The sequence below is a fragment of the Stegodyphus dumicola genome, chromosome 2, assembly GCF_044657685.1.
Source record: "Stegodyphus dumicola isolate Sdum_Otavi_A_Nest chromosome 2, ASM4465768v1".
In the NCBI taxonomy this organism is placed as follows: domain Eukaryota; kingdom Metazoa; phylum Arthropoda; class Arachnida; order Araneae; family Eresidae; genus Stegodyphus; species Stegodyphus dumicola.
This window is the reverse complement of record NC_140769.1, coordinates 289,336,349-289,344,907: the sequence shown is the minus strand read 5'-3', so window position 1 is coordinate 289,344,907 and position 8,559 is coordinate 289,336,349. Positions and strand designations below refer to the sequence as shown.

General features: G+C 34.9%; 1 pseudogene; it reads right to left on the bottom strand.

Annotated features, from left to right (window-relative positions):
* Positions 1–5,942: 5,942 nt before the first annotated feature.
* On the bottom strand, positions 5,943–7,679 carry LOC146999026 (ATP-dependent RNA helicase DDX19A pseudogene; annotated as a pseudogene).
* Between the last annotated feature and the right edge of the window lie 880 nt (positions 7,680–8,559).

The following is an 8,559-nucleotide window of genomic DNA, read 5'->3' as shown; positions in this document are numbered from 1 at the left end:
TCCCCCTCAGTTTATGCCAATAAATTCTAAAGAAGAAAAACGTGTTGCAGCTTCTTTCAGTGCCTCTAAACGTAGATTCTATTCACTCTTTTACCATGATTAAATTTCCACTTTCCGATTGTGCTTCCACTAATTTCAACAGTTACGCGAAAAACTCTATAATCATATTATTTTTATGCATATACATTTCTACATACACTTCTCTGCGAAAGTTCTTCCTACCCATGACATATTTCTCCTAGACTTGTATCTCAAAAGATTCTGAATCACAAGTGGCCAGTTTCAGTGGAGCATTCCAGATTCTCAACGGAGTAGTGAGAGTCCTAGAAGACACTATAAGAAGTGTCACCTTAAATGACACACTATAAGAAAACAATGTGCCTTCTAGCACAGGCAATTATAGGGCCCATCTTTAAATTTCACATCATAACTTCAATAAGGGTGTGGAAGTCATTCTCTCTTTCAGTGTCTCTAAATACCCAAGCTCCATTCATCATTCGGAAATTTGTGCTTTCAACAATCACACCAACACCTAATGTCATATCTCACCTGCATTCCTACATATATTTCCCTGCAAAAATTTCTCAAATCTGTAACATATTTGTCAGACATCTTGGTCTTAAAAGAAATGAAATCACATAAAGCCTAGCCATGCATAGATCTCTCAATGGAACTCCCCAAATTCTCAACTGAATTTGTGTGAGCCATAGAAACAGAATCCTTAAATGTCACACTGTGACTCACTGGAAGACAATAATGTGCCCTCCAGTAGTGTCAGAAAATTATAGACCCTGCTTTATGTTCTTCTTTATAACATTAGACGGAAAACAAAAATCGCATGATCTTTCATTGCCTCCAAACACCCAGGCTCCATTCACTCTTTTATCACTCAGAAATTTCTCCTTTACAAGCTTGTTTCCATCAATTTCAACAACCACACCAGCATTTAATATCATATTTTCATTCACATGCATTTCTATTTGTATTTATCTGCTAAAATATCTCAAATCTGTGACAGATTTATCAGACATTTTGGTCTTAAATGAAATCACATGAAGCCTAGCCATGCACAGATCTCTCAATGGAACTCCCCAGATTTTCAACTGAATTTGTGTGAGCCATTGAAACAGGGTCCTTAAATGTCACACAATGAATGACTGGAAGACAATTACGTGTGCTCCAGCAATGTCAGACAATTATAGATTCTGCTTTATGTTCTTCTTCATAACTTCATCAGATGGAGAACAAAAATCACATGATCTTTCATTACCTCCAAACACCCAGACTCCATTCACTCTTTAATCATTCAGAAATTTTTTCTTTACAAGCTTGTTTCCATCAATTTCAACAACCACACCAGCACCTAATATCATATTTTCATTCACACGCATTTATATTTGTATTTATCTGCTAAAATATCTCAAATCTGTGACAGATTTATCAGACATTTTGGTCTTAAATGAAATCACATGAAGCCTAGCCATGCACAGATCTCTCAATGGAACTCCCCAGATTCTCAACTGAATTTGTGTGAGCTATAGAAACAGGGTCCTTAAATGTCACACAATGAATGACTGGAAGACAATTACGTGTGCTCCAGCAATGTCAGACAATTATAGATTCTGCTTTATGTTCTTCTTCATAACTTCATCAGATGGAGAACAAAAATCACATGATCTTTCATTACCTCCAAACACCCAGACTCCATTCACTCTTTAATCATTCAGAAATTTTTTCTTTACAAGCTTGTTTCCATCAATTTCAACAACCACACCAGCACCTAATATCATATTTTCATTCACACGCGTTTCTATTTGTATTTATCTGCTAAAATATCTCAAATCTGTGACAGATTTATCAGACATTTTGGTCTTAAATGAAATCACATGAAGCCTAGCCATGAACAGATCTTTCAATGGAACTCCCCAGATTCTCAACTGAATTTGAGTGAGCCATAGAAACAGGGTCCTTAAATGTCATGCTGTGAATGACTGGAAGACAATTACGTGCGCTCCAGCACTGTCAGACAATTATAGACCCTGCTTTATGTTCTTCATAACTTCATAAGATCAGATGGAGAACAAAAATCACATGATCTTTCATTACCTCCAAACACCCAGGCTCCATTCATTCTTTAATCATTCAGAAATTTCTGTTTTACAAGCTTGTTTCCATCAATCTCAACAACCACACCAGCATCTAATATCATATTTTCATTCACACATATTTCTATTTGTATTTACCTGCTAAAATATCTCAAATCCGTGGCAGATTTATCAGACATTTTGGTCTTAAATGAAATCACATGAAGACTAGCCATGCATAGATCTTTCAATGCAACTCCCCAGATTTTCAACTGAATTTGTGTGAGCCATAGTGTTGTGAAATGAACTAAAGTAAAAACTGGCGCGAGGCACTGCTGTTCGTGACGTCAGCCTGCGTGCTGAGTGAGTGCGTGCTGAGTTGCCTGCGTCAAATAGATGCTGAAATACAAGGCCCCTCTTTTCCAAGTAACTCTGAATCTAGGAAATTTAAATTGCCTAAAATTGAGCTTAAGAAATTCAGTGGTGAAGCTAAAGATTACCTGACTTTTTTTAGTCAGTTCCAGAAAAACCACGACGACAAAAGTATCGCTGATGAAGATCAAATGCAGTATCTGTTGCAAGCCATGGAACCAAAATCAAAGGCAAAACGTCTAGTCCTTAGCTTTTGGCAACGGCAGCTAATTATCCTAACATCCATCAAACAACTAAGAGAGCGCTTTAGACGCGAAGATTTACTTGTGCAAATCTATGTGAGAGACTTGTTAAGCCTAGTGATGAAAAACGCTGTAACCGGAAAAGCAAAAACTGATCTACCATCCCTGTATGATGAACTAGAAGGAAAATTGCGAGCGTTGGAAAGTTTGGGGAGAACCCAAGAAAAATATGGGGATTTTTTTACCCCCTTAGTGGAAAGTTGCTTACCAGAAGTACTGATGGCATGGAAAAGAAGCAGAAATCACGATTACAATGAAACTAAAGGGACTCGATCCTTGCAACATTTAATGAATTTCTTAAAACAGGAAGTTAAGGGGGAAGAGAAGGTTCTACTTGCAAGAACTGGTTTCGCTTCCCAACAGAACCATCAGAAGAAAGACTTTAACCACGAACAGGTAACGCAAAATGAACCCGTAACAGCATCACCTCTAGTAAGTCTTGAGAATTCAGGTAGGAGTGTTCCGAACTGTAATTTTTGTGAAAAGAAACATTTTAGTGAAAAATTTTACTCTGCAAAAAAAAAAAAAAAAAAAGACTTTAGCTGAAAAACAACAATTGTTATTGAAAAAAGTGCTTGTTTCTCTTGTCTGAAAAGAGCGAGTCACATTAGTAAGTTTTGTCCTTTGAAAGGTAAGTTAAGTTGTTCTATTTGCAAAAGTTGTAATCATTTTGATGTAATGTGTAATCAAAAGCTAAAAAATAACAATTAGATACATGTTTCAAAAGAGAGTTCTCTTTCAAACTGTGGCGAAAGTTAAACTGTATTTTTGCAAACGCTGTGCGTTCCAGTTCAGTGTCAAGGTCGTGAGAAAATTATTCGCTGCGTAATTGATAGCGGAAGCCAATGATAAGGAATGTTTGAAGGTAGTTTTGAAGCACTTTCTGAGAAAGATTTGTGGTTTTATTCCTAAGGTTAAAGCTGTTTTAGTCTAAGAAATAAATAACCCAGTGGAGGTTCCCAGTGGAGAAACAGTATCTATTTCAATTTGGAACCATCTTGTTTAGCTACGATCTAGACTTTGGTTTTTAAACAAGACAGACTAAATAATCATATTTTGTGAAGTTTTTACATCATGAATATGTTTGTATCAAAAGAGCCAGGTTGAAGATAGGCCAGCACCTGGGTAATCATGTAACATGTGATCTAATCACTTAGCTATTTATTTTTAGAGGGTGATCCTAAAATTTGCTGTCTTCTCACCTTTATTTTATTGCATGCTCAAATTTAAGAAGAGTGCTTTAGTCTAAGAAATAACTAACTAACTAACTAAAAGAAGTAGATCACATACTATATGATTACCGGAACCTGTACATTCTCGCAAGTATACTTCCAACCTGGCTTTCTGTCCCAATTTTGAGAGGGATCTGCAGGAATTAGTCCCTCTGAAACCCGCCATGTTTCTTATCGAGAACAGAAATTCCAATGTTGAAGAGCTTCATGAATTAAATTCATCAAGTCTTAATAAGAGATTAAAGTACAGAACTAAATTGTTAAATGATCTGAGACAACGATTTAGAAAAGAACACCTTAGTCAACTGGTTCAAAAGCATAATGAAAAATGATCTCGGGAACCTGTAGTAGGAGAAATAGTACTGATGGAGGATGATAACAGAAAACGTTTATTTTGGTCCTTAGCCCGAATTACGGAATTGATCCCTGAACGTGACGGAAAGATTTGTACGGTTAAACTTAAGACCCGGCATGGAACAGTTGTACGACCAATACAATGCATCTTTCCTCTGGAGATACAGGCCAATGATACAAACATAATTCCAGATAAGAAACTGGATGCAGAGGAATCTAATTCTAGTGCTGGATGTATGTTAAAAAGGGGAATTGCAGCTGATAAAATGGTGATGCAACAATATTCCTCCTCTGGACAACTTGTGAAAGGTCAAAAAAAACTTGATCTTTTAAATAATGTTTGTTATGAGCTTGAGACTCGACCTGAGTCTCAAAGGGGGGAAGGATGTTGTGAAATAAACTGAAGGAATAAATGGCGTGAGGCGCTGCTGTTTGTGACGTCAGCCTGCGTGCTGAGTTTTTCGAATGTTTTGCTTGTAGACAGAACGAAAGCTGATCTCGGAAGAGTGAGAATGTTGTGATGAAAATAAAGAATGGCTTATTAAGAATTTTTTGTCTTTATTCATAATGCACCCAGCCTCGGATAGAGGCAGCCCGCAACTGAACAAACTGTTTTTAATATATTTGATTTATATATTTTCTGTGTTCTTCGTTAACAGTAGCTCTAAATGGCACTTTCAACTAATTTGGTGTCCATCCTTGACAATCAAGTACATTCATGCAAGTTGACAATTAATATATGTAATCTTTCCATAAGATAACACAGCCACAATCGAAGATATGATTTTTGCCATCCCATGTCTCCTAAAATGCTACTGGTATAGCTGCATTGGCTCTGGCTTTGAATACAGCATGTCATACCATCAGAATTGCTTTCAAATAGTCTCACTGCAAGAACACTACTTCCAGGTAAGTCCTCACACTAAGTGTGAAAACGTGTGAGATTACTACAAGTTCAATAACCGGATTCTCTAAAAAACTGCCAAATGTCATGTTGCACAAAATGTGAGCAATTTTCACACTGGCAAAGATATCTGGAGAATACATCACTCCAGACACTTTATCAAACATTCAATATCTGAGTCACTTCCACAGCATCTGCCATTCATGCTGCCAGAGGCATTTACTTTGGACATTACTGGGTGGTCTTAACTACATAAATTACAATATTGAATCAAGTTATCATATATTTTTGTCCATTTATATTTTGTGATTAAAATTAACTTTAAAAAATTTCTATTGCAATAACTTGCAAATATTTTTATTGGGAAATATAATGACAAAAATCCAAGAAATGACTAACCATACACAGAATAAATAAACAACATATATATCAATAATTCATTTCTCTTTTTCTTTAAATTCAGAAATTTCAAAAATTTAGAAAATTACTCATTTGAATGATGTGAATATTAATACCATGTTTGATTAAAGGTAAATTAATATTTTTATTCTTTGAAAAGCAAAAACTGCTTTCATAAATAAATTTTACTTTTATAATTATAGAGCATCTTACCACGAATTGTTACTTACTTTTTCTTTTCCTTCTCTAAATCTATTGAGAATGGCTATTCAACTAACCAAGATGCAGTCTTCCTCGTATGGCAAAATGTAATAGCCTTTCCTATTGACACAGTACCATATATATGTTACACAAAGCTTGAAATTTCTTTATCTCTGCATACTATGTAATACTGATCTATATTATCCAAACTGTCTTCTTCCCTTTTCAGTTTAATTATAATAGGATCAGAAAAAATCACTTCTGCAAATTCCATGACTTCTTCAGAACAAGTAGCTGAGAACAGCAGCATCTGACAGTCTTTCAGTAGCTGCTTATGAATGCGAATAGACTGGTCTTGATATCCTTGAGTCGAGATCATCATAACATCTGCTTCATCTAAAACAAATACTTTTATTTTCCTGAGATCAAAAAACTTATAGCGCATTGCCCAATCATAAACTTTACCAGGAGTTCCAATCATAAAATGAGCAGTAATTTTTTCTCCTCTTTGCAAAACCTCACCTCTAACAGCAAAACAAAATTCAATGTTAGGACAAAATTTTGCCATTTGTTTTGTCACTTTTCCTGTCTGCATGGCTAACTCATATGTTGGGGACAAAATAAGCACGTGAGGATACTTCAAATTTGTGTCCACTCTGCTCAAACTTGCCAAAAGAAAAGCAGCAGTTTTAAGCGTACCACTCTGAGACTGAGCAATCATATTTTGTGGAGGATCTGCAATAAGAGTAGGAAGAGCAGTCTCTTGTATTTTTGAGGGTGAATTAAATCCCATACCACACACACCTTTAAGAAGTTCAGGTCGCAGATTCAATTCTTCAAAATATTTCACAGAATAGAGAGGTGAATTAGGATTTCTCTGGATATCTATATCATGAGAAACTTCAATTAAATGAGATCTTACAAGTTTTTTCATCACAGATATCTCAGCAGGATTTAATTCAGGTTCATCATCTTTTTCATCATAGTCTTTTGATGCTTCATCAGGAATCTTTGGAGGAGGTATTGGAGGTGGCACAGGTGGTGGAATAGGATCGTCCAAATTTAAATTGTCAATTAATTTCGAAATTCCATTCTCTTGTATATCAGCAGAAAGACTCCAATCATCAACATCTGCCATGATAAAGCCTATCGAAAATGTAAATGTCAAAATATAGAATTCTGTAAATTCTAACATATGCAAAGATAAAGACATACTTAGAAACACTGAAATCATAACAAATATAATGCATGTGTCCCAAATAATTAAAATGTATGAAGATCATAAAAAGCAGTTATTTTACTTATGTCACATTACTTTAAAGTGATAACTCTATTGCTGCACAAAAAAAAAAAAAAAAAAAAAAAAAAAAAAAAAAAACTGATTATTATGCCTTTTATTAAATGGTATTCAATTCCATGTCCAAAAACTCATGAATATACAAGTTACCTACTAACTAAATGTAGAAAATGGTTCCCAGTGGAGAAATAGTATCTATTTCAATTTGGAACCATCTTGTTTAGTTGACTTTGGTTTTTAAACAAGACAGACTAAATAATCATATTTTGTGAAGTTTTTACATCATGAATATGTTTGTATCAACAGAGCCAGGTTGAAGAAAGGCCAGCACCTGGGTAATCATGTAACATGTGATCTAATCACTTAGCTATTTATTTTTAGAGGGTGATCCTAAAATTTGCTGTCTTCTCACCTTTATTTTATTGCATGCTCAAATTTAAAAAGAGTGTTTTAGTCTAAGAAATAAATAACTAACTAAAAGCAGTAGATCACATACTACAGTCAAAAGTCGTTAATTCGGACACCCATAATTCGGAATGATCTATAATCCGGACCTCAAAACTAAAAACTTTCTGCGCATGCGCCGCGTTGACACATGCGCATACGCGTTTACGCGTGCGCGTAAGACCTTTTACGACTGCGCATATGAGTGTGCGCAAGTGCAGAATACGTTTTCGCGTGCCCGTTTTGTGTATAATAGACGTATAAGCTAAAATTATCTAATTATCTATTTCAGTTAATGTTGATGTTTGCGTTGTTCCTTAATTTTCAAATTGGATCCGGCTTATTATTTTTCGCAGACTGTAAGAGCAATTTTATAAAAGTAAGCTTAAACTTTCAATTATATCAAATAGAATTTCCGATATATATTTGTTAATACGTAAAGGATCTAAAGCGAAAGTATGTTTTGAAATCCGAAATCTATTTATCAATTTCACGTTGCTTGGCGGGGGGGATCGCCGGGGCGGGTAATGAATTGGAAGTTGATCTGTCAGCACTATCCTTATCTTCAGCGCAGATGTTTTTATTTTATTTGGCTTATAATTCCTTGAAGAAAGTGACAGAGGTTATTGAAAACGAAAAAATTTCGATTGACAAATTACTCGGTGTTCTAGACACAGCAATTATAGGACTTGAACAGCGGAACTTTGTAACTGAACAAGAAATTATGTCTGTTTAATAGAATTAAAGAGAAAGTATTATCACATGAAACGAAGCAAAACTTATAACTTACAACATTGAAAGAAATGTTTAATAAAGTAAACAAATAAATATTAAGCTTTTTCTTTTTGCAAATTTTGATACCCTTTAGATCATAATTGTTCTTTATTTCATAAATTACGGTTTCATATTTTTTATTTTAGAATTTCTGCATGCCATCTTACGAGATTTAAACTGATGATCTATAATCCGG